This window comes from Bubalus bubalis, chromosome 1 (genome assembly GCF_019923935.1).
Source record: "Bubalus bubalis isolate 160015118507 breed Murrah chromosome 1, NDDB_SH_1, whole genome shotgun sequence".
NCBI lineage: Eukaryota > Metazoa > Chordata > Mammalia > Artiodactyla > Bovidae > Bubalus > Bubalus bubalis.
Genome location: NC_059157.1, coordinates 161,825,967 through 161,852,917, shown reverse-complemented (window position 1 = coordinate 161,852,917; position 26,951 = coordinate 161,825,967). Strand labels below are relative to the sequence as shown.

General features: G+C 40.7%; 2 protein-coding genes across 21 annotated transcripts in view; one reads left to right on the top strand and one right to left on the bottom strand.

Moving 5' to 3' along the window:
* Positions 1-12,102, bottom strand: part of P2RY14 (purinergic receptor P2Y14) — a 67,167-nt gene extending 55,065 nt beyond the window's left edge. For all 13 annotated transcript variants that reach the window (XM_044945977.2, XM_044946007.2, XM_044945981.2 and 10 more), the window contains exon 1: positions 11,746-12,102. The gene's annotated coding sequence lies outside the window, so the exon portion shown is untranslated. The remainder of the gene's footprint in view (positions 1-11,745) is intronic.
* Positions 1-26,951, top strand: part of MED12L (mediator complex subunit 12L) — a 363,479-nt gene that overhangs the window by 190,704 nt on the left and 145,824 nt on the right. The window lies entirely within an intron of this gene.

Below are 26,951 nucleotides of genomic sequence, written 5' to 3'. Positions count from 1 at the left end.
TTTATAAACTCCTTCCTCACTGAATCAACCTAGCCTCTCGTGGGGTCCTTTCAGTGTGATTTAATAGGGATTTTGGGGAAAGCTGGGCTCCCCTGGTAGCTTGGCTGGTAAAGAATCTGCCTGCAATACAGGAGATCCCAGTTCAATTCCTGGTTCTGGAAGATCTGCTGGAGAAGGGAACGGCTACCCACTCCAGTATTATGGCTTGGAGAATTCCGTAGACTGTGTAGTCTATGGGGTCGCAAAGAATCGGACCTGACTGAGCGACTTTCACTTTCACTTGGGGAAAGCTAGGATTTACTTCATGGCTGACGGTGAGTTCTATCAATGCTGTGAAGTACAAGAGAACTGTTCTAATTAAATGATGTGGGCAGCTCATTCTAGACTGAAAGTGAAAGTGAAAGTCGCTCAGTCATGTCCGTTCTTTGCAACCCCATGGACTATACAGTCCATGGAATTCTCCAGGCCAGAATACTGGAGTGGGTAGCCTTTCCCTTTTTCAGGGGATCTTCCCAACCCAGGGATCAAACCTGGGTCTCCTGCATTGCAGGCAGATTCTTTACCAGCTGAGCTATAAGGGAAGCCCAAGAATAGTGGAATGGGTAGCCTATCCTTCTCCAGCGGATCTAGCTATCAGGAAAGCCCATTCTAGACTGTATTTTTTGCATATTAGAGTTTCTTACATTCTTTACATGAAAAGTTTATTTTGACTATTATTGGAACTGTTAAGTGTTTCAGGGAATATTAATATATGACTTAAGACAATATCTCTTACCGGGAGTTTGTGTGTGTGTATATGTGCTACCTTTATTCTTTTTGACCTTCGGCTGTAGAAAGGATTGTACACTTAGGAAGGCATAAAAAATAATGGAGTGCTATTAAGGAAATAATGGTAATTGAACTGCTTGATGAGAAAAGGAATTTAAATATGAAACTTAACCAAATTCAAGTATCTAGATACAAACCCTTCTTTTCTCTTTAAAAAGAAAGAACACCAGGTTTATATGGCACTCTTCTCTTCTTTTCAACCTAAATTATAAGTAACTACTGTTGATTATTTCCAAGAGCTGTTAGCTTGTGAAGCTGAACAATCATTAAAAATAGAAAACTTGCAAGCTACGAATGAGTGCCTAAGTTTTTGTTTAGATGTAGTTTTCCTATGGCATTTCCTCAGTTGCAGTGTGGAAACTTAAGCTAAAGCAGAGTAATAAGAAATGAGCCTTGCTAAACAAAGAGTGTATTTTGGTTCACAACTATTAAGGAAGCTGTTAAGATTCCCTGTTAAGATTTGGAGAAGGCAATGGCACCCTACTCCAGTACTCTTGCTTGGAAAATCCCATGGATGGAGGAGCATGTTAGGCTGCAATCCATGGGGTCGCTAAGAGTCGGACACGACTGAGCGACTTCACTTTCACTTTTCACTTTCATGCATTGGAGAAGGAAATGGCAACCCACTCCAGTGTTCTTGCCTGGAGAATCCCAGGGAAGGGGGAGCCTGGTGGGCTGCCGTCTATGGGGTCACACAGAGTCGGACATGACTGAAGTGACTTAGCATAGCCTAAGATTCCCAGGTGGTGCTAATGGTAAAGAATCTGCCTGCCAGTGAAGGAGACACGAGAGACATGGGTTCAGTCCCTGGATTGGGAGGATCCCCTGGAGAGGAAAATGGCAACCTAGATCAACTGCATTACGAAGTACTTATGAAATGCTCTGTGATCCTAGTTACTTTATTAATTTCCCCAAGCTCCAATTACATGGTAAAGAATACTTTTACTATTCTTAATTCTTCATTTTCTTAGTAAAACCTCAAATAGACTTTATGTGAATAGCAGGAACACTTGTCTTTATTTTTTGAGTTGACAGGTTTTTGAGGTAAAGTATTAGTAAAACATTTTAAAAAGTCATCTAAATCCTACAAAACAATGAGAATGTTTAAGGCTATAGAAAATATGTCCCCTAAGAGTAATTTTTTTTTTTTTTTTAACATTTATTACTCACTGTAGAGTCAGTTTTCAGTAGAACTGCTGTGAATCATTGAGTGTTTTTCTGGAGCCTAACTCATTAAAGAGAATTCAGTCTACACTAATGACATGGTAATTGTTGTGATGTGTGTACCAAGAAGAAAAGATGTTGTGAGCACAGTGTTTGCCTTTTTTTCCCCCCTGTTCTGGATTAAACGGTTAACTTGTGTAGAAATACAAACTGTGGATGATCCCTGTCCTAGTCAAAAGCTTATCATAAGACAGGGCCATAGCAACAGTTCTGAACAGATGTTTCCAGTTTGCTCCTTTGGGCTGCAGCCATGACTTTATTCCTGTCAGTAGGTTTTCCATCCACAGTGTCCCTGAGGCTGAGCAAATGACCCTCCAACAGGCTTTCAAAATACATTTCTCTTAACCTGTGGGGCATTTATAAGTGAATCAGCAGTGTTTATAGAGCACTTGTTCTCTGCAAAGATCTATTACCAGAAGAAGGGGAGAAGTTGAAGAAGCAATTCAGGATAGATCATACACCTCGATATAAAACTGAAGCCATAAAGCTTCCAGAGGAAAACAGAATATGTTCCCAATGTTGGATATGTGAGGATTTCTTAGGATATAAAAAAGCACTAAACCATAAAAAAAAATTAATAAATGAGACTCTATAAAAATTTAAATCTTTCATTTTTTTAGGTAGCACTAAGAAAATGAAAGGCGAGTCATGATTGAGAGGGAATATTCACAATTTGTATCTCTGTTAAAGGACTCAGACTACTTAAAGAACTCTTATAAGTCTCTAATAAAAAAGACAAAGAACTGTAAAAGAAAAAAAAAATACCCAAACAACTGAAATGAACAAATCACAAAGATGTGAGACCCAGGAACACAGAAAAAGATGCTCAGCGTCATTCATCAACAAGGAAATGCAAATTAAAATGATGAGATCCTACTTTATCCTCATTAGAATGGCAGAAAAATAAAATAAGTACAGAAAAGCTGAGAACACTACCTATTGACAAGAAAATGGAACAGTAAATAGTTCATACATTTTTGGAGTGTAAGTAAATAGTTCATACATTTCTGCTTGGGAAAACAGTGTGGTAACTTCTTATCAAGTTAAACATATAACTACTTATGAGCTGGTAATTTAACTCCTAGGTGTTCACCTAAGAGAAGTGAAAGCATATATCCACAAAAAAGACTACAATGTGCATAGAAAAAACTGAGACTGACCCAAATGCTCATCAGATTAAAATGAGTAAACAAATCATGATATACTTAGGGACTATCACTTAGTTATCAAAGAAATACGTGTTGATACGTGTCAACAATATGTCTCAAAACAATATGTTGAGCAAAGAAGTCAGAAAGGAGTATGAACTATGTGACTCTATTTAAATGCAGTTCTACTGCAGATAAAATTAAGCTCTAGGGACAGAAATCAGGAACATGGACATCTGTGACTGGAAAGGAGCACCGGGAACTTTTGTGATGGAAAATATTGTGGTAATTAGGGTGGTGTTTACCTAGTGTCAAACCCATTGAATTTACATTTAAAATGTTTTCCATTTTATTGTAGATAGTTTGTACCTGAGCCCAAATTCAGTGGGGAAGAAATCAAAGCTGTAAAACTTGCCTCTGGAGCAATAAGGATATTGAGCAGACAGGATGCAGTTGTAAACTACATGTAAATGACACAGAATGTTAGAAGGTTAGCAGAGATACACAAAGGATGCATCATGTGACTGCAGAGGAAAAAGCAGATCAGATGGGAAAGGTTCTTTGGGCCATAGGTGGTTTGTGTTGTGTTTGAAGACAGAAATTAATATATGTTAGAGATTAGGATTGATGGGAAAATATTCCAAACAAGGTTAGGGTCTCAGGACAAAGGGTCAAGATAAAAATAAAAAAAGACATGTTTTGAGGTCAATCAACATATTAATTGAATCTGTTCACCTACTCAGTTTTTCATGTCCCCGCCCTCTGTTGGTGTATCACTTTCCTCTTTCAAGAAAGTGAAAGTCGCTTCAGTCATGTCCAACTCTTTGCAACCCCATGGACTGTAGCCTGCCAGGCTCCTCTGTCCATGGAATTCTCCAGACCAGAATACTGGAGTGGGTAGCCATTCCCTTCTCCACGAGATCTTCCCAACCCAGAGATCGAACCAGGTCTCCTGCATTGCAGGGGGATTCTTAACATCTGAGCCACCAAGGAAACCCTCTCTCAAGACTCGGCCTAAATCTATTCCTTCCATCTGTTCATCGCTCCAGCACACCGTGTTCTTTACTATTTCTGTGCTCCTGTTTTAACTCCACATCATAGCACTTAACTTTTCACAGGTTATATTCTACACGTTGAGTGTGTATTTTCTCAGAATGTATTTTCTGGGGAAAGGCGGCTTTTCCTTTAGTGCTCTAAGTGAAAGGCAGAGTCTACAATCAACTGTTAGTTATGGGTTTTGAATTCTGGTTCGATAGATGTTCAGGAGAGGACATCTGTTGGAATGTACAATAGATTTACTGCATTAAGAGTGCCATTAACACTATATTATATGTAGTGTTATGCGTACATATGCTACATTATATGTACGTGTGTACAAGTGTTAATGGCTCTAATTTTTTGACTATCAACTATGTACCAGGCATTCTGATAACTATTACAATAGTTTTTCTTAGGTATTTTTATTCTATTTATACAGAGGAGTAAACTTAGGAGGTACAGGTTAAGTAACAAGCTGGAATTTGAATATATTTCTTTGGCTTCCACTGTTCTTGTAGTCATCAAATCACTGTATTTGTGTTGCTGACAAATAAGTTTATATTAGTGATGGCAGGAGTAAATATCGCTTGTACTCTTATGTCATGCCAGTCACTCTTTGGGCACTTTATACATATTAATTGATTTGACTTCCATGAGAAGTGAGGGAAATGGTTCGTATAGTCATTAAGTAACTCCATCAGGGTCATATCAGAGTAAGCAGTATGGAGTCAAGATTTGAATTAGTCTGATTCCAGAATACATGCTCTTTGCTCTTTATTGTTATGCTCTACTGCTTGGCTTTGTGAACATAAGGACTGGCAGTCTCTCTTAGTGAGAGTAAGGCATGCACTTTTCCTTGGGTGGGGTAGGAATAGGAATAGATTTAGATAAAGACTGCTGAGGCAGAATGTTGTTTCCATGACATATTTAGTTAGTTCCTTAGATTAAGGTTCTCTTTATTGCCATTCATCCATAAAATGTTTGTGGAGAAACTTTACTGTGTCTTTTCCTTATTAGGTTAAGACGGATTCCATTCTATTGAGGGCTTAAGAGTCTAGGTCTGTTTTTTTTTTTTTTTTTAACTCTTGTGGCTTCTCAAGTATTTAAAAATTCTCATACTACTTGAACTAAACTAAGAAACTAGTCATAACTGGCAATATGCTACAGTTATTTATGAAGGAAAATTAATTACAGAACTCTCATCAACAGAAGCATATTCAAGAAAAAAATCTTGCTACAACACCAAAAAAAGGGCAATAAAGATACATTATGTATTTTAAGTTAAAATAATGTATTTAAAGGAAATATTTATCCTTTTCTAAAAGTGATTAGGAGGTTTTCCAAGTGGCCTAGTAGTAAAGAATACTCCTGCCAAGCAGAAGTCAGGGATTTGATCTCTGGATCGGGAAGATCCCCTGGAGAAGGGAATGGCAACCCACTCCGACATTCTCCATGGGAAATCCCGTGGACAGAGCTCAGTGGGCTACAGTCCACAAGGTCACAAAAAGCAGACATGACTCAGCGACTAAACAGCAACAACAAACATGACTCTTCCTTCGTCTAGTTTTCTGGTTAACCAGCCACCTGCTTCAGGGACCCTGGCGACAAGGACTGCTTGTGTTCAAACTCTTTATAAGACTTGGTGATAACAGAGGCAGCAAATCTTACATTTTAGGTTTTCTTTTCCTCTTAGAACATATCCTTTCCCTTCCTTTTTTCACTTCTATAAAGATTTGCGGAGATATTTATAGTAGGGAAAGAAGTAGTGAGATCCTTTGTGCAGAAACGTAATTGGCAGGTTCAGGGGCCAGGAAAGAGAGAATATGAAACAATACAGGGCAGCTTCTAGGATAGTTAAAAATATTTAGTATTGTTCTCAGTATTCCATTTTGTCATAGTGCATGCAAGGCTATCAATCAGCTCCTACTAGAGTTAGGTGTGGGATGTGAATCAAGTCAGTTAATACTGATTGGCTTCTGAAGAGATTAGGGTCCCCTCCAAATCTCTACTAAGAAAATAAAAATGTAACCTGCTTGCGTGCTTATTAGTGAGTTGCTCAGTTGTGTCAGACTCTTTGTGACCCTTTGGACTGTGGCCTGCCAGGCTCCTCTGTCCATGGGGTTTTTCAGGCAGGAATACTGAAGTTGATTGCCATTTCCCCTCCAAAATGTAACCTAATAAGTTAAAATATGCCCAATGATTGTTGTCATACTGAGTAAGTATCATTTCCCGGAGGAGAAAGATTGACGTTGGAAAGGTCTGTGTTTGTATCTATTAGAACATAAGCTCCATGAGGTGAAGGCCTCTTACAAACAGAGTATCTCTAGTATATAGAATCTTGGCTGCCACACAGTAAGGAATCAGTATTTGTTGAATGATAATGACTGAAATAGCTCTGTTGCGGCTGTTGCTGCTAAGTCACTTCAGTCGTGTTCGACTCTGTGTGATCCCACAGATGGCAGCCCACCAGGCTCCCCCATCCCTGGGATTCTCCAGGCAAGAACACTGGAGTGGGTTGCCATTTCCTTCTCCAATGCAGGAAAGTGAAAAGTGAAAGTGATGTCGCTCAGTTGTGTCCGTCTCTTAGCGATCCCATGGTCTGCAGCCCACCAGGCTCCTCTGTCCATGGGATTTTCCAGGCAAGAGTACTGGAGTGGGGTGACATTGTCTTCTCCAGAAATAGCTCTAGGATGAGAGAGGAATTTATCCTCTGTAGCAGGATGGAAATATTCCTTAGATGAAGCTTCTTGGGAGCTCACTTAACAACCTTTGACCTTAGGGCTGGACTAGATGGGAAGATCCTCCCTTGATAAAAGAAGGATTAACACACTTCAGGCCAGCTTGGTGTAAGTCAGTCATGTGATAAAAATATGTGTGTGATCCTAGAAGATTGAGAATCAGATTCTTTTTCCTTGTGATCACACCAAAGTGTACGATCTCCTATGGGCCAAGTGTGAGATGCCAAATAGCTGATCTTCCTGTTTTCCTTTGAGAGCTTAGCTTCCACAGCAGATGTTACAAAACTGAGTAGAAGCCACTGACCCCTTTCTGACTTTTATCTGAAAGATAAAGGGTCAGGACAGGGTATCCAAGGCCTTTGATGCTTTTAAGAAACAGCAGATGGAAGACTTCAGTGAAGAATAAAAAGCCAACAATTTAATTTAAGCTGAGTGGAGACAAAGATTTCAAAGGAATGGAAAATGGATAAGATCCAAAAGCATATGACCAATATTTCACTTTGCCTTTAAAAGAACAGGTGGAATGAGAAGCTTTGTGGTGAACTTGGTTTTTCTGTGAATTAATATTGCCAAGTTACTACCGCAAAAATAAGACTAGCAGATTATCTACTAGCTTTTCGCTTTTCTCTGTACTAGTCGGGAAAAGGAAACTCCCTATAGCAGAACCAGAAGATTTAGTAAAAAGGATTTTGAAGACTGGATAAAAGAGACTTGATACCACATGCTGGGAATTTAAGCCAGATTTTATATAGTTTGTTGGTGGATGCTTTTTTGGTGATGATAGGATACCTCTTCCGAAATAGCCATACTCCCTAGACTTTCACGAAGCATCTTTCAGTGTTCAGGGTGGCTGTTGGTTTAGTACCAGGATATAGCAGCAGTTGTGAAGGGAATTTGAAATCCCTAGTGGTAAACAGAGTCCAACTGATGAAACCCCTTTATGGCATCCAATCTGAAGTGCAAGGATGACCATATAATTTATTGTCCAAACCAGGACACTTCTGAGGTGGGAAGAGGACACTATTTACAGCTATGTTGGAAAGTGAAAACTGGGGCTGTCCCCGGATTCAGTGACACTACCCAGTGGAATTAGAAATGGAACTTACAACAAGATCACCTGGAAGGCTATTAAAACACAGATTGCTGGACTCTACTCCCAAAGTTTTATATTCAAAATTGTGCCTGTCTGACAGGTTCATTGGTGGTGGTATTGCAGCTCATCTGGGGACTGCAGTTTCAGAACTACTGTTCTCCCTAGACAGGCTTGGCACTGTTGTGATGATGATGTAATTTTTAGTTGAAAGATACTCTCCTTAGTGTTAAATCCTTCTCAGCCTTCTACATGTGAGGATATCCATGAAGAAGATGACCAAAAAAAAAAACAAAAAAAAAACCACCCAAAACTTGTGTTGGCTTTGCTTTGACCCGTGTCTCTGTGGACTGGTCTAGGTTTGATTTTCCAGAGACAACTCTCCTGGTACCAACCCAACTCTCAAAGAAATGTTGAAACCAAATGAAATAAATGTGACGTTGGTTTCTTACCATAGGGATTTCAGCTTAGGGAAGCCTCAGCACCTAAATTCCTTCCAGAGACATTTTATAGATTGAACACCCTCATGAGCAACAGTATTCCTGTACTCTTTGCTTTTGCATCCATAAAAGCAAGAATGGGGCAACAGCAGCTCTTCTGGAGCCATCCGAGAAGACTCAGTCAGGCTTCCTGTTCTTGGTGCATCTGCTCAAAGTGGCATAGTCTGGCCCAGAAAGAGAGCTTCAACATGAGCCAGCAGTGTTGACCATCAGTACTCGAAAGTATTGCTTTCGTCATGTTGCACTAAGTGAACTTCCTAGAATTGCATCATCCAGGACTCCTACCTTACTGCAGAAACAAAGCTAGCTCTTTGAACATTGGAGAAAAAAAAAAAAAAATACACACAAAACCCTCAGTGTTTTTCAATTCAGCAGTTGATTTTCAGAAGCATCTTAGATCTAATGGAAATATTTTGACTCTGTTTGTTTCTCTTTCTTTTTAAATCAAGAATAATGGGAGGATAATATGGTGCTTTTTTTTTTTTTTTTTTTTTTTAAATAGGGCTTCCCTGATGGCTCAGTTGGTAAAGAATCCTCCTGTAATGCAGGAGACCCCAATTTGATTCCTGGGTCAGGAAGATCCACTAGAGAAGGGATAGGTTACCCACTCCAATATTCTGGCCTGGAGAATTCCATGGACTGTATAGTCTACGGGGTGGCAAAGAGTCAGACATGACTGAGTGACTTTAACTTTGCTTTTTAAGCATTTATTCAGCATTTTGCCCTCTTGCTTACTGGCCTGGATTGAATGAGAAACGTGGATAAGTTTATTAGTAAGGCAGATGTGAATGTGAGAGTCACTGCAGATCAGTGGTTCTTCAAGTGTGGACCCCAGGTCAGCCCCATTACTGTCACCCAGGACTTGGTTAAAATGCAGGTTCTTAAACCCCACCCTCGACTTCCTGAAATGGAAACTTGGGGATGTGGGGCCCAGGAACATGTGTTTCCACAAGCCTTCCAGGGAATTCTGATGTGTAACAATGTTTCACAGGCACTGTTGTAAGTAATTTTTTGGAGGGGAGGATGCTGTGCCCTTAGTTTCCTGACTAGGGATTGAACCCGTGCCCCCTATAGTGGAAGCTAGGAGTTTTAACCACTAGACTGCCAGGGAAGTTTCTGTAAATGGTTTTATGTCATATCTATCTATCTTGGTCTACAAAGGTACTGAAATGTCTAAATTATGCTTTCCAATGGTCTGATATATAATCACGTACAATCTGCTTTGATTAAATGTCTTTATAAGAATATTGAAAGCAATGATGATGTTAACTAACATTTTCTGAACACTTTCTACATCACTATGTTGAAGACTTGACAAGTAGTATCTGATTTTAATTCTGTGCTAATGCCATCACTGTTGTACAGATAGGGGAGTGAGACTCAGGAGCGTGGTAGACTGGCCTTTAGAAGGTAGTTTCTTAGTATTTTGCTGCCTGGTGTACCCTTAGCTGGTTTAATGTGCATCTCCACTCCGCGTTCACCACCCCCCATTCTCCTGATTTTAAGAGACTTTTTCTACTCCTCTCTCCTTCACCCTGTTGTATCCTATTTAAATATGTCAGGGATGATTATAACTTATTCTTTAGAATAATTTTTCTCTCCAGTATATGTGTGTAGCATTAGATTGAACATTTTTCTGTTTGGGGAATTAGAAATGCCATTCTACAAGTGCATGACTGAGGATGAAAGTAGTTGAAGAGGTTGAAGGACGCGCTTCAATGCAGAGGATTGTGACTGGTGGGGCAGGGTGGCAGGGCCAGGAGGAGTGTAGCAGTGGGAAGGCTGGGCTGACTGGAAACCTGTAGGGGTCAGACTCCTGCCTTGAATGGAATGCAAGTCCCTTCCTTGTGCCCAGGGGCTCAGGCTCACTGCGAGATCAGCTGGGTGATCTTTGTTGGGTGGTTACATCCTGTCTGCCTGCCTCCTCAAGTGTGAAACGGGCACTTTTTGCATCTCAGCAAACAGGAGTTCTTTCCCCGTGCCCTGCCCACTCTCCCTTCCTGGGTCTTCACGCTCTGAGGATCTTGGTGACCCCACATTGCTTCCTTACTCAGCTGTAACAGGCATGAGTGTTATAAAATGGCAATGTAGTTTATGTGTATGTTAGCAGTGTGTAATTGTGTATATGTGTGCATCCTTCTAAGTGCATATTTATAGATTTTATTGAAGTATGAAACTTATTTATGTTTACAAATCATAAAATATTATTTTGATATTTTAGAGTGAATACATTGTTTTACTTATTTTTAACTTACCTAGATTTTTCTGGTGCCAAATTTTCAAGTCTATATATTTTAAGATGAATGTACAAACTATAGTTTTTTTTTTTTTTTTTTTCTTTCTGTTTTACCAGTGTGATCTTTGGCTCATTTTTCTCTTGTTTGAAAAAAAAAAAGTTTCTGGCATGAGATTGGTTGACTCTGCTGACAATGTGGATGTATAATAATTCCCCTGTGTGTAATTTAAATTTATAATGTTTAAAGTTTTTAAAAATAATTTAGCTGGTTAGTCCTAGACCATTATAAGTAACAGATGAACTTAAACTTTTGCTGTGCATAGGCTGCTGCTGCTGCTAAGTTGCTTCACTTGTGTCCGACTCTGTGCAACCCCATAGGCTAGATGTTTATAATTCACTTTAAAGGTAAATACATACCTTACTGGGTATTAATAGGGTTACTTATCCCAATAAGAAAGATAAAAGCTTTTATGTATACAAATATATGTACAAATAGATACTGACTGTATACCTATGCATATATGAATTTGTAAGCGAAAACATATTCACACTGACTTATAAGTATTACTGTCATAATTGAGTTTGCAGTTTTTAGAGGCAATTTGATATACATCTACAGGCTTTTGAAATGTTTGTCCTGGGTGAATACCTTTGAAGCATTTTCTCTGATAGCTTCTCATCACAGATGTAATTTGACAACCACAATCAGAAATCCTGAATAATCATCAGTGGTAAAATTTCAGATTTGGATCCTCAGACCAGTGTGAGCAAATACGTTACTGTATCAACCAGTTATAGTTCTCAAACCCACAGTAACTTACTGAAGGTGGAGAGAGTCTGTGTTACTCAGCATTATTACTGCCAAGCCCAGAAATCTCCTTTTCCATTCTCATGCCCCTTTCACACACACTGAAGTTATTTCATGGAAAGGCTGTTCCCTTACCTGTTTGTAGTTTTTCACCTGTGAGTCACGCAACAACCTTTTCAGAATGTCTCAGTGGACGCTCCAAGTTGAGACTGTTAGACACAGAGTTCTTGCTTGTCTTCAGGAACAGATGAAAACCAGGAACTTGATAGAAACCACGAGATAGTAGGTTGACTGTCACTCTGCTGAACTGGTTGGTCAGAACTCACTCAAGGTTGGGAAATGGAGACCAGGAGGAAGAGAGAGGTGTTTGGATCTCCGTGGTGTTGGGCCAGCCTCCACGTTAGTTCCTTTCTTTCAGTGATCCAAAAAAGCGTAGTGCCTTTTTTTTTTTTCCTTCCTGAAATTTTCTACTACTTTTTCCCAGCCCCCCAGCATTGCCACGTCATCTGGCAAATGAATAGCCAGGCGACAACCTAAGTGCTTTCTGTTTTTATACTTTGCTATTGCCAAATTCAACATGTGGTAAGAGGTGGAGGGCTGCTCGTGGTGCTGACCACTGGGGTAGAGACCAGGCTCTATTTGCCACACCCTCCTTAGAGGAAACTTGTGGGGGAGGAAGAACTTCTCTCTGCCCTTCGGGGCTCCTCTGGCTGGTCCAAGAATTAAACTGACATGAGACAGATTAACAGGAGAAAAACAAAAATTTAAAAACATGTATATGTGGGAGGAAGACCAGGAAGACTGAGTAACTCACCAAAATGGCAGAAGTCACCACCTCACATACCATCTTCAGCTAAAGACAAAAGATGTTAGGGGTAGTGGTTTGGGAATTCACAGGAAGATGAAAAAGAGCAAGTGTTTGCTGAACAAATGTTTGCTCTGCTGTGCAGAGACAATGGGACAGAGAGGCGTTTTAACAAACATTGCGCTGGGTCCCTCTGTGTCTGCGCAACTAGTTCCTTTTACGCTACGCGGATCTGTAGTGGTAGCGCCCTTCAGGGAAAAGATCCTCTGTCTAAATTCTTTTAGACAGTTGGGGGAAGGTCACAGGTTCCTGAGTCTTTGGGGCCTGGCTTATTTTCAGCTCAAAATAATTGACAGATCAAAGAGACACATTTGGGGTTGGCAAGTTTTGCTCCCCTTTCCTTCAGCAGCAGCCACACAGTGTAAACAGCTGTTCAAAAACAGGTGGTGTTTGGGGCTCCCCGGAAATGTGAAACTAGCATTTGAGTAAAGAAGCATTTTGGCATCCATGAACCCATCTGTTAGATAAGAGGTGCTGCTGTTGTCAGTTTTTTTTTCCCCACATGAATTTTTCCACACTTGAGCATTACTGACAAATAGATCACAAGTAGGACTTCAGTAATCTCATCATGTGTTAATCTTTTGCTCACAGTGTGATGCTAATATTACTGTTTTGAAAGCGAGAGGCAGGGCCCTCTTTGTATTTTTGGTTCCTTTCAGGCCTTATAACATCACTTGTAATGTCCCAAGGAGGGCTCCAGTGTCCTTCCCACTGAAAAACAGTGTGCAGTTAACAGGTGGAAGTACTCCCAACTTGGCTGTAAATCCCTCATCAAAGTGTGTGACTCAGAAACAGATAAGAAAGAAACTCTGCCCTGGAAGGCTCTTTTTAATTTTTATTTTATGTTGGAGTGTAGTTAATTAATGCTGTGTTAGTTTCAGGTGTACAGTAGAGTGATTCACTTATACCTATACATGTATCTGTTCTTTTTCAAATGCTTTTCCCATTTAGGTTATTACAGAATATTGAGCAGATGGAAGACTGTTTATTAGGCTGCTGCATTGCAGGTATGTTCACTCAGGTGCCCAAACTGCAGACTCATAGTTTAATGTGTCAAATTCAATTGGACCTAAAAACGTAAGAAACGTTTGCAGTTATAGTAGTCAGTAGTACTTATTTATATGCTTATGATATGCCCCATGCTGTTTTAGATACTTTATATGTACTTACTATGTAGTAGGCAGTATTCCACGCCCTGGGGATGACATAGTGACTAAATCAGACCCAAGTCCCTTTCCTCATGAAGTGCGTTACTTATTTTGAGTCTTATATACAGACTCAGTATTAACTATGGTGTGCTTAGTCGCTCAGTTCTGTCCAGCTCTTTGCAACCCCATGGACTGTAGCCTGCCAGGCTCCTCTGTCCATGGGGATTCTCCAGGCAAGAATACTGGAGTGGGTAGCCATTCCCTTCTCTATGGGATCTTCCTGACCCAGGAATCGAGCCTGGGTCTCTTGCGTTGCAGGCGGCAGTAGTCACTATTGAATCTTAATAATATCAGCAGAGGCCCCGAGGGACCCGGAGCTGGTTTAGGAAAGCTTCTCACTTGACGGTGCTTGGGGGCACCCATTCCCCATCCTTCCCCAGGTCCTGTATAGAGTCCTCACTGCTTCTTTGACCACTGGGGCTAAGAGCACCTGTGTGCCTGCAGAGGCTTGCTAGCTTCAGCTGTAAGCAGATCTGGTGGGCAAACACAAGTAAGTACAAATGGATATAAGGATGATTACCAGGGCTCATGGCAGAGTCCTTCAGATGTAAACATTATGCTGATTAAATGGACAGTTAGGAATTAACAGTCTCTTAACTGTGGCTCTCAGGGCTTCCTTGGTTTATTGCACGAGGCTCTGTTTATTCTAACAACCTCAGAAACACCCACTAATTGTCCCCTTGTGCTCTTATGCTTCTTGCCTTCTCCAAGGGGCGCTCCACATTTGTATGGAGCATGACTGGGATGGAAATGATCATTACATTAAAATTTACTTGATCTGCCCATTTTCCTCCTAAAACCAGGAGTTGCAAAGCCCAAGGCCAAAGGGATAGCCCTACGGGTGGTCCCCTGATAGCAGGTAGTCCAGACAAGTGTGAGACCCTTGGGGATCCAGGAATTGTGAAGTGTAGCGCTCATGGCCCACCCAAGTGGGCAGCTGCTTCTCAACTAGACCTTGTCAGCATCCCTCATTGCCTCCTCTGTGGGTAGGTCAGTGTTGTCAGAGCCTTGAATGGTGATTGTATGCATCATTTTAAACACCTGTTGTGTTTATGTGTTTTAACTTATGGGGCTCTCACAACAGCTCTATGAGCTGGGTTGGTTCCACCTCTTTCTTAGTAGAGGCGAAACCAAGAGGCACAGAGATGTTCCACAGAGCCTCTCCTGGAGCGCGTACTCCTCTTAACTGTACTATTATGTCTACATGTTGTCATCTAAGTCAGATGCTTCTGTAGGCCTGATGTCTTGTGGGCTGAAACAGACCCTGACTGTGCCTGGCTTGTGGAAGGCTGGTTTGTGACCTCTGCTGTGTAGTGAGTTGTCTAGGCAGGAAGCCAGGGGATTCAGAACAGTGCTCACCAGCAAGGACTGGATCAAAGCGCAGGTACACGACATCCCAGACATTTGACGGAGGAGGGCTCTCTTTGTATCAGAAGCTTCTGCGCCCAGTTTACATGGGAGCCATTTGAGAGCCAGCTATTTCTATTTTTACAGACGAGAGAAGAGAGCTTGGAAGGATTTAACCAAGTTGTTCAAGTGAGGAGGTAGCTGGACAGGACTTTGCAGCCAAAGTTTAAACTCAAGAGTTTAGGATCCTTCTCCGGTTCAGCAGCTCTTTTCTACATCCACATGAACAGTGAACACTGATTCATTAATTCATCAAGCATCAGACAGTCCTTGTTGGGCACACAGGAAGAGTGTATTTTCTTATCACGAAATCTGGTTGTATGCCCGTGTAACATTTTATTCCAAGGTAGAGATGGCTCAGATGGTAAAGAATCTGCTTGCAATGCAGGAGCCGGGTTCTATCCCTAGGTCGGAAAGGTATCCTGGAGAAGGGTACCCACTCCAGTATTCTTGCTTGGAGAATCCCATGGACAGAGGAGCCTGGCAGGCTACAGTCCATGGAGTTACAAAGAATTGGACATGATTGAACAACTAACACTTTCACAGAGAGAGATGGCAGGCATTTAAGTGGTGCAGGTGATGATGAATGGTCAAGTCAGTGGTTAAAGGCTGTACTTGCCTTGGAATTAGGGAAGATGAAAACTTAAGTATCCAGGAAAAACTTGGTGAGTTATCTGGTTATCTTGTCTTCTCAAGATTGCATATCTCAAGACAGAGTATCTGTGCTAGTGGAACTTTTGGTTGTAGGAGCTTGTTGCCAGTGGGGCAAGGGCTCTTATGTTTTTTTATTTTTATTTATTTATTTTAAAATACTTATTTGTTTGCCTGTACTGGGTCTTAGTTGCAGCATGTGAACTCTTTATTTACAGCATGTGGGATCTAGTTCCCTGACCAGGGATTGAACTCGGGGCCTCCTGCATTGAGAACTCAGAGTCTTAGCCACTGGATCACCAGGGAAGTCCCTTGTGGTTTCTCAGTAACTGTTTGAGAGACTTTTAAGAAAAACCTGAACCTGCCACCTGTTTTTCCCTGTGTTTCTGGTTTGCCCTTCTTGGCCTCCACTCACTTGGGAACTCTGAAGCAGTTCTGACTCTTTTAGGTCATTGTTCGTATACTTGACTAGCCCTCAGTACGACCTGGGGAGCTTTATATGTGGATTCTAAGACCCTACTTTAGTAAACCAGTCACAATCCATGTTTTTGGCTCAGGACTGTCACTTTCAAAAACATCTGGGTAAGTCAGAAATATGGCCTGGGGGTGAGCATCCTGGCCTTGCTGTTTTGGAGCCTCTGATCTCACAACATTTGGAGAAACTTTTATCCTCCAGCCAGATGTTTTGCTTCCTGCTTTGTTTAGCTGACTCCAGCCACCTGGCCCTTATCAGTTACTGTTGTAGGTTTGGACACTATGTAGACTTGTGCCCTGAGAGCAGAAATTGTGATGATCAGAGGGCTAGGAGGGTGGTATTAGTGAGAGGAGAGAATCGTAGAGAGACCTAGAGAGAGAGAATAGAGCTAGAGGATACAGAGATCAGGTAAAACCCAAAGAGGAAAAGCAAGAATATCATCAGGGGCTCATGTAGCAAAACCAGTGATGTCTGACTTCTTCTGGGCCCTTAAGTTTCTATTTCAGCTTGTCTTCTCTTATCACTCCTTTTCTGCATTGGTTGTCAGTGAATGACATAAATCTATTCTTACACGTCTATCGTTACTCCTTTGTAGCAGAAAAGTTTTAGGAGTGGAGTCTTCCTTTATTTATGCACCTCACGTTGTGTGTTGGTCAGATTTTGAAAGCTGGCCTCAGGTGTCCCAGAGTGTAGAGCTTGTGGAGACCTGGGCATATTTGTGACTCAGAGGTATTGCAATGCAGGATGTAAAGTCCACCCTGCATTACCATTTTGTATTTCCTTGAGATTTTTGCTGGTCTTGTAAACATTTTTCCCTATTAGAATTGGAAATAATGTATCTTATTATTGTTTGCAAAAATATTTTATCCCAACAAACTATTGATCATATTTTGTGTATTTAAAAGATAGTATTTGTTATAATGATTAACAACACAAATAACTTGGCTTTATTCAACACTGGACACCAGGTTCAATATAAAATAAAATAATAAATGATGATGGAAATAGTAATAGTATAATGGATAGAGGACATATTTCCTTCTTCCAGGATTCTAAAGAAAAAAAGATAAAAAGATAACAGAATCGGTGTTCTGTTCTGGTTTTGTCTCTGATTTTTTTTTTTTTTTCCCGATGCTTTGTTTTATGCTGAGTAGTTCTATGTTCCCTCAACTTATTCCCATTTCACTCTGTGGAACTCTTAAGATTAAAATACCATGGGACTTCATCTGCATTAATCTCAAAACCCTCCACATACCCCCAGTATGATTGCCACCCCCTAGCCCACGCCCCATGCTCACATGCACTCACACATTTCCTTTCCCTAGCATCATTTCCAGGTTGGACTCTGCCTCGTCAGTACTAAGACTGGTTATATATAAACATCCCTTGTGTATTTGTCCTTCAAATAGAGTGAGTCTAATACATGGAATCCTCCAGTGTCTGTTATTGTTTCCAGTCAGTTTCCATCCAGCCTGTCAACAACTGCCATAAAAGTTGGTTTACTTATTTCTATAAATGTCTTAGTTTGTTCCTTGCCCCCAAATCGTTTTTTGAAATAAGTACAAAAACAACTTTATTGTTATGACCTTATCCCCAAATTTTTCCCCATTGGCTTTGTTGGACAGCTTGCCACACCAGAACATTTTGCTATTTCTCACTTACTGTCTTGGTACTTTCTCACATTAGCCCTATATAATTATGTTTTTTATTTCTCCCTATGACTTTGTAGTATCCCATAATTTATGTAGTCATTATATGAAGATTTTCGATGAACCTGTTTTAACTGCAGGAGCTATTTACTGGGTTATATCATTTTTTAAAAAGTTAAAAAGGCTTTTCTGGCAAGTGATGTATTATGCTGTGTGTGTTTGTATTGGGGGGAATCATGGTTGCAACAGGATTCTACCCGACATTGAGAAATACACTGGGATAAGAATACAGAGAATTTTAGTACAAGACCCATTAGAAACACTATAGGAAACTATAGAGAAATTAAAAGGAAATGAGTTTAAGGAGTTCCCTGGGGGTCCAGTGGTTAGGATTTGGTATTTTCATTGTTGGGGTCAGGTTCAATCCTGGTCCGGGAACTAAGATCCTGCAAGCCTCACGGTGTGGCCAGAAAAGGGGAAGTGAGTTGGAAAGTTGCCATCTTAAAGGATCTGTGAAGGAGCTGGTATCTCAAGTGGTTCTTGCTAGATGTCTCTTTGATGTCTAGACTCAGTCTAGAAAGTCCTTCAGGATAAAGAGAATGGTATGACCAAACTCACCAACTGGGGAAGGAAAGTCAGCAGAGGCGGGTGGGATAGAGTGTGAGCATTTTGATCATCATGCTGAGGTGTTCATAATTCATGATACTGTGACATTTTTGAGCTTTTTGGTAAAAATAATTGAAATTGAAGATGTGCTTTAAAAACTAATCTGGTAGAAAAACATGGAATGCAGGCATGCCTTTTTGTGTTTCCCTCTGTGAAAGCATTAAATCCTGCCAAAGTCAGTGCATTGATTTAGGGTAGTGGAAGAGGGTAGCAGGATTTATGTCTTTAAGACATAATTACCCACTATTTTGTAAAACAATGCTTGCTTTCTTCTTTATTTTTTTTGTAAAGACTCTTAAAATGAGCAACAGGCACAGGAATTCATTGGCAGTTGTGTTCTCCCCTTTATGCGAAAGTTGTAATTGGAGACACAAATGTCTGTTACAATATCTCCCCCTACTGGAAGATTGGCAGAAGCGACAGTTTACAAAAAGAACTGATGTGAGCAATATTTATGTTTTGTAGACTAACAAAAACCTCACTTTGAAATAGGCACTAATATTGAGCCATGAGCTGAATGCCTAGTCTCAGTTAGTTGAATTACTCAAAAATTTTTTCTTTGTTGCTAATAATAGATATAACCTTAAGAATCAGAAGGAATGAATTTCAGTCCGTGATATTAGCAAAGAGTCAAAATTGAGAACTCACTGTCACAAAAATAAAATCTTAGTGCATATATTTCCTCCTGTAGGTATAGTTTTTTGAGAAGATGGCCATGAAGCAGAAGAGGCTATTTTCCTTTATCCCTCTGAGCCTCCAAAATAATATCCTTTCTCATTTCATTCTGCTTCCATTTGCTCTTAAGACTCACCTGTCACTAACTCTAGGCATGTCTCTGCTATCTTGCCATTGTTCATATTCTTCCTATGTCGCCTTTTTTTTTTTTTTTTTTTTTTATATCCATCCCAGCCAGAATGGGCAATGGCAATCTTTGTTGCCCTATTTTGGTCTCCCCAGTGCCCACTCTTGTAGTAGGCACTCAGAATGTTTGTTGAGTGAATGTGTATTATCCAAATGGGAAAGAGGCAGGGAATGTCCCCCAGCTGTTGTATCTGGTCCTGTGGGTAAAGATAAATGAGATGGACTTCCTGGGCTTCCCAGGTGGCTCATTGGTAAAGAACCCACCTGCAATACAAGAGACGCAAGAATAGTGGGTTCAATCCCTGGGTTGGGAAGGTCCCCTGGAGAAAGAAATGGCAACCCATTCCAGTATTCTGGCCTGGGAAATTGCATGGACAGAGGAGCCTGGCGGGCTACAGTGCATGGGGGTCGCAGAGAGTCTGACATGACTGAGTGTCTGAGCACAGCACAGGATGAGTCCCTTGGAGGAGCAGTCTCCAACCTTTACGGCACCAGGGACTAGTTTTGTGAAAGAAAATTTTCCCATGATTGGGAATCAGGGGTGGTTTTGGGATGATTCAGTGTCATGACATTTATTGTACACTTTATTTATTACTATTATACCTCTGATCACCAGACATTAGATCCCAGAGTTTGGGGACTCCTGCTAGAGGATAGTACACTGTTTATAAGACGATTTATTTGCTTAGCTCTCTGCTCAGCTTTTTAGTAAATCATTTGAACAAGTTGGGAAAATGAGTCTTCAGAAGCCACTGAGAGAATCTTCAGTCAGAAGGAGACTTAACGAATGTAAATACTTCATTTTGATTATGTTGAGGAAAATAATAAAGAACCTGTAAGAGGAATGGAAAAGAGTTTTATTTGAGCCAAACTGAGGAATAAAGCCTGGGGCACAGCCTCTCAGATAACTCTGAGGAATTGCTCCAAAGAACATGGTTTTCAGTGCAGTTTGATGTCTTGTCAGAACAAAGAACATAAAACAAGCCAGGGATGCATTCCTTCAAGGTTTCAAAAAAAAAAAAAGAAAAAATCAGCACATACACAGTGAATCAGTATGGACTTGGCACCTGGGAAGAGAGTCTTATCATCAACAGAACACCAGCATTGGTGTCCCAGGAAGAGAGGCATTTACTCTTTATTTTTGAAATGGACATTCTTTACTCCTGGTCAGCATGCTCTTTCTTTAATAATCAAACAGATGTCCAGTGTATATTTGACAGGCCACCAGCAGGCTGTTCTGCTAGCACAAAACTCAAGTCAACTCATATATAAGCCAGAAGACTTTCCCATGCCTCCATGTGTGAACATTTATCAGCTAGATAAATTTTCCCAGTGGTGTTTTGATAAACCGATGTCACCTGTTCAGCTGTGATGTGTGGGAGGAGAAGGTGCTCTCAAGTTTAGGGGAAGGTTTTGTGGTGGGGAGACTTCAGGGAACTTGTCTGAGGTTAAATTGAATGCAGGGTTTTTTTGTTTGTTTGTTTTTCCTGTTTATTTTTTTACCCAACGAGTAAGCCATACCTGAAATTTGTAGACTCAGTCATCTTCTTTGTCTAGCAAGCTGCTATTAGCCAAGCACACTTGTATATACCTCTGGTTTGTGTGAGTGTCGTGTGGTCATCTTTGGCAATTTAGTTTCATTGGCGGTGTGACTGAGAAATTTTTCTGTGGTTTTAGGCCATTCATGCTGTAGAGAGCTACATATCTGTTTAGTTAACGTTTGGAGCACAGCAGTGAATTGTGGGCTGTTTTTCACAGACTAGTTGGTGTCACTAGAATGAAGACTCAACGGGGCCAAGTTTCTGTGTCTGTTCCTTGAATGAGCTGTTCGGGGACCAGCTGTGTGTGTTGCCCTTGTCTGATTCCCAGGGAGAGCACAGACAGGTTGAATGAGGATGTGTGGTTCCACTTGTGTGACTTCATCATGACCAGCAGGCTCAATGGGTTCCCATGTTCTGTTTCTTCTGGAGCCTGGCATACTTCTTGTAGGGGGCGATTATCTAACCCTAGTTGTATAATAGTTCCCTGACACCATTACCCTTAGTGGCCCAATATCCTGACCACTTTGTTATCCCACCAGTTTGTTTAGTTGTCTCTGCAGAGGCCTGTGCCTTGGAAGGGTGAATGCTACAGCCTCCTTTTCTAAAATCCTGTTGAAGTCACACCAGTCATAAATTTTGTACTTAGTTGTTAACAGTGTGACAGATTCGTGATGGTTTTGTTGCAGAGGAGAGAGAAAATTTAAATTAAAATTTCAATTATATATGCTTGCCAAGGCAAAAGTACTAAATTTGGTGAGCAGGGTTCTTTCTTTTGGTATTAAACAAAGCCATTCGCAATGAGCACTGACCTAGAAACCATTATCCACACTCCCAGGAAACCTCCATTAGAGATTTTTGTTGAATAGTTGTGAATCCAGCATCCAGGGGTTCATAGTTTGTGCTAGTAAACTGGACAGAAGAGACTTCATGGTGGGGCTTCAACTTGATGAAATGGCTGGGTTTCTTGATCTCTTTATCCTTGTCCTAAACCGCTTGTTTAACTGGGTAACGCAATCGTCACAGACATGAATTTTCAGATGTGCTGTGAGCATAGGGGCCATATGTCCAGGTTTGTTTACACTGTCTCAGTTTACACCTGTGCCAGCTCAGTAATTGACACTTCCACACTCAAAAGTAGCCAGGTTTTGATCATGAATTATATGCTCATCTGAATTGTTGTTTAGTGACTAAGTCATGTCCGACTCTCTGCAACCATATGGACTGTAGCCTGCCAGGCTTCTCTGTCTATGGGGGATTTTCCAGGCAAAATACTGGAGTGGGTTGCCATTTCCTTCCCCGGGGGATCTTCCTGACCTAGGGATTGAGCCCGTGTCTCCTGCATTGTCAGGTGGATTCTTTACTGCTGAGCCACCAAGGAAGCCCCCTCGTCTGAATTATGAGGGAGTAAAATGACCAAATATGTGTGATTGTTGGACTCAATGTTCTCTTAATAGTATAATCTTTCAGGTTTAGTAAAGGAATTATTGAGACTTTGCTTAAGAGTGCTGCTTAGCTTCATTCCCGACCTTATTTGCAGTGGCTTGTGTTTGTATTCCTAGCATTAGGCAACGTAAATCATTTGCAAGGCTCTTGGTCGTATCAGTAACACCTTAAGGCATGTGTTTCACTTCATTATTGAGACTGATTGAACGCAGAGCTTCTGGAGCCAGATGGCCTAAGTCTGGATCCCAGCAATAGCCTTTCTGACCTGTGTCCCTGAGGACGTTAAGGTAATGCCAGTGCTTCCTTGGAGTTTGTCAAGGGCATAAAGGTAGTCAGGTCAGGAGCTCAAAATGATGCCTGCTTTGTAGGGAATGCCAATAAAAGTTAGCTATTTTTATTTCATTAGAAAATAGCTGTGTAGTGTTAGAAGTTCTAGAAAGGAGTATGTGAGGGCCTAGGCCAGAATGGAAAACTTGAGGCTCCTAGCAGAAGTGCTGGCAGTTTAAAATCAGGGTGAGGTTGGTTCATTTTCTCCTCTCAGCTGGACACACAGTGGGAGGTGGGGCCAAGGTTTTTTGCTGTGCTCACAGGTCCTTGCTGGTCCGTGAGCTCACACAGTCGCCTTCAGCCTGAGCTAGGCCTGACATGGGGCTATGCTGGGTGGAGGCCTGGCTAGTCCCCCATGTATGAGGGCAGACTCGCAGGACTGGGTGCAGGGCTGCTAGTGGGGGAAGGAAAGAAGAGCCATTGGATGACTCTGAATTTCCATTCAGGTGCCTGGGTGATGGTGTTAATCAAATCCAAGGGTACGGAGCCTCCTTGGATACCGTAGAGAAAGTGATGCAGTCCTCATTTTTATGGTCCCACACTACCATACAAAGTGAGGTATGCATGTATAGATAGATGATATTATCACTGTACTAAAAATACGTTGAACTTCCCTAGTGGCTCAGATGGTAAAGAATCTGCCTGCAATGTAGGACAGAGACCTGGGTTTGATCCTGGGTCGGGGAGATCCCCTGGAGAAGGGAATGGTAGCTCATTCCAGTATTCCTGCCTAGAGAACCCCTTGGACAAAGAAACCTGGCAGGCTACAGTCCACAGGGGTCGCAAAGAGTTGGACAAAGCTGGTGACTAACACTACTGCTTGTGCTCATTTGTGCTCAGACTCTCAGTCGTGTCCAACTCTGTGTGACCCCGTGTACCATAGCCCGCCAGGCTCCTCTGTCCATGGAATTCTCCAGGCAAGAATACTGGAGTGGGTTGCCATGCTCCCCTCCAGTGGATCTTCCTGACCCAGGGATCGAACCCATGTCTCATTTCTCCTGCGCTGGCAGGCAGGTTCTTTAACCACTGGTGCCATCTGGGAAGCCCTAACGCTACTACTACTAAAAATACGTTGAAGCGTATCTCACAGAAAGAGTACATTGGGTTCAGTGGAGTTGAGAAGTTCTGATCTAGGTGATTCCAAATTTTTATCACATAAGTGTTTGGCCCAGTATTCATCTCCTTATACATTCATTTTTTCCGTTGTGTTTAATGTTGGCATTTCTCTAGCTGCATAAAATAGCACATAAAAATCTAAAGATACAGTTGACATGGCATTTTGAAAAAACACAGAATTTATTTTTGGTAATTGAAAGACGGCTTCACTGTTACTGAAGGTATTTTGTGGGATAGTAGTAACAATCTTAAGAATGGGAAGTGATTTTTAAGGTGTAATTTTGTGTGTGCTCAGTCGCTTCAGTTGTGTCTAACTCTTTGCTACTGAGCCATGGACTGTGGCCTTCCAGGCTCCTCTGTCCATGGGATTCTCTAGGCGAGAACTCTGGAGTGGGTTGCCAGTTCCTTCTTTAGGGGATCTTCCTAACCCAGAGATTAAACCTGAGTCTCGTATGTCTCCTGCTTTGGCAGGCGGGTTCTCTACCACTAGCACCACCTGGAAGCTATCAGAGGTTAGGGAGCTGAGTTATCTTTGGTATACTAAATCTCTTAGCCCTAGTTATAAGTACTGTGTGTTTATATCTGTGTCCAGGTAAACGTGTCTAGAGTCATGTTGGAAAGTCTTGCTTGTAACATTTAAACCTAGACTTAGAAGCTTTGGCCAATCTGGTCAACTATTCTGGATTCTTGTTGATAAGTTAGGATGATCTAATCTGCTGTGTGGCTTGTTTCTGAGAGCTGCTGCAATCAACAGATTTCTCTGGCATTATTCAAAGAGAAGCTGGCCACTTTATTAAGAATACTTGCCTAAGAAGATGTTTGAAAGAAAGGAATTTCTGATTTAATTCCATATCTTGAGTTTCCAAATGAGGCAAGGAAAGGCTAGGTGATCTAATAGCTACATTACACCATTTTCTTAAATCATTTTAGATGAGTTTTAAAACTCATTATTGTAGCTTATAAGAAAAATGTAAGAATATTCAAAATAAAAGTTGCCATTTGAATCTCATACATTTTTGATAAGTTTTAAACATTTTAACACAGACAGTCTTAGTCTAATTCTAATAAATGATTTTTTAAACAGTAAATTATATTTAAATAAATTTTTTTGTATGTCAAGAAGCATAGTCAATATTTGTTCCCGTTTCCCTGTGAAATCTATGTATATGTCAGCCTTTTTATTTTATTTTTTTAAGACACATCTGTAACTTATCTGGAGAAGGAAATGGCAACCCACTGCTGTCTTCTTACCTGGGAAATCCCGTGGACAGAGGAGCCTGATGGGCTACAGTCCGTGGGGTTGCAAAAGAGTTGGATAAGACTTAGCAATTAAACAACATAATTCCTTATAGGTCTTATTTTTTGTCAAACATTTCCATCTTATATTTATCTAGGCAGCTCCAGGACTGTTGTGCCCTCCCCCGTGCGGCACACCCCGCTCCCCAGCCCCCCCCCCCCCCCCCCCCCCCCCACTGCTTTTTGTTAGCACTAAAGATGACTGACTGAGGGAAGACTAGAGGGAAGGCCTAGCCCATGGTGATGTGTAGTCACAAGCAGTAAATAGGATTGGAGTCGTTTTCAGTTGTTTCATAAATTTTACCACTAGATGGTGATAGAGGGCTGGGGCGGGTGCTGCTGCTGCTGCTGCTAAGTCGCTTCAGTCGTGTCCGACCCTGTGCGACCCCATAGACGGCAGCCAACCAGGCTTCCCGTCCCTGGGATTCTCCAGGCAAGAACACTGGAGTGGGTTGCCATTTCCTTGTCCAATGCAGAGCGTAGCTAATTCAGCATCTACCAGATGTTTATGTTTAAATTTGAAAATGTTTGATCTTAATGCTTTTATAATTCACTTAGACATATCCGAAGATTATTGTAAATATCGTCTTAGTCATAATGTTTTTTCTTTTAAACATAGCATGTGCCTAGTATTTATTGATTTGATAAGCTGTTTTCTTGTGGTGTTCTGTTTGAGAGAGAATCTCTATTTACGAGATTTAAGTGATCCTCAAGCTTTATTTTGCCCTTGTTTTTTTACTTTATTTTTTTCTTGTATATCACATTTCTCCACAGTGATCATAAAATTTATGTTTGAGATTGTACTGTGTATTCACAATTTTGGCTTAGGTATTTAGTCTGAACTTACGCATTTTCCAAATTATCATTCCCTTGAAACTTTAGTTGAGAAACAAAATACTGATATACTATTTGGAAATGAGAATAAAATGGTATGAATGGTATAATGAATATAACAGAGTTAGTAATATATGCACACCAAAAGATTTTCTGCAAGGTAAGTTTCTCTGCATGTAATTTTTATGAATATTAGAAAAATTTATTTTTGAAATTATCTGAATATATTTCTCATTTGCATAAAATAAAAATAGCTATGTTAAAATTGCTGCCTTAAGTGGGTCCTTAAAATACTGAATATAATCCAAAAGTTCCATGTAAGAAATTTTAGATTTCAAATTTAAAATTGTTTCCAAATTTTCAATTAATTAAAAACCAATCAAATAGAATTTTTGCATTCTTTAATGTTAGTGCAGCAGTTTATATTAACGTATGACACCAACACAATATTTTAAGTTATTCCTGTGGATATTATGTTAGTCATGTGACTGATTCATTCTTGGTTGTGACCACAGTGTGAGTATTTGTGTAAAATAAAAGCAGTATGATTTTGATGCTTTTGTAAATGGCTTTAAGAAAATGGAGATAATACTTCCAAATTTTTTCCCTAAGTCAATGTTTTAAGCTATACCATTGATTTAATAATGTAATTTCAGAGAATAAAACCACTATATTAAATGTACCCATTTACTCTACAGCAGTACAATTTTAGAAACATTAAAATGGGATTGAAATATTTTAAGGACCTCTTAGAATGGAGGCCTGAATTTTAGAGAATTAAATGCAGTGTGGGGTTAGCTTTGCTAAGTTTCAGAACACCAAATGGAATCATTTGATGAAGGTGATAGGTTCTTAGTTTTTAGGCATGTTCTAAGATGAGCATGCCTTTAACAGAACAGACACACACACACAAGGACCATTTGTGAGCTGTGATGTAAGACAAGTAGAGGAAGGAGAGTCTAGGACACGCTGTACTGAGGGTTTTCCCAGCTGCAGCATTGC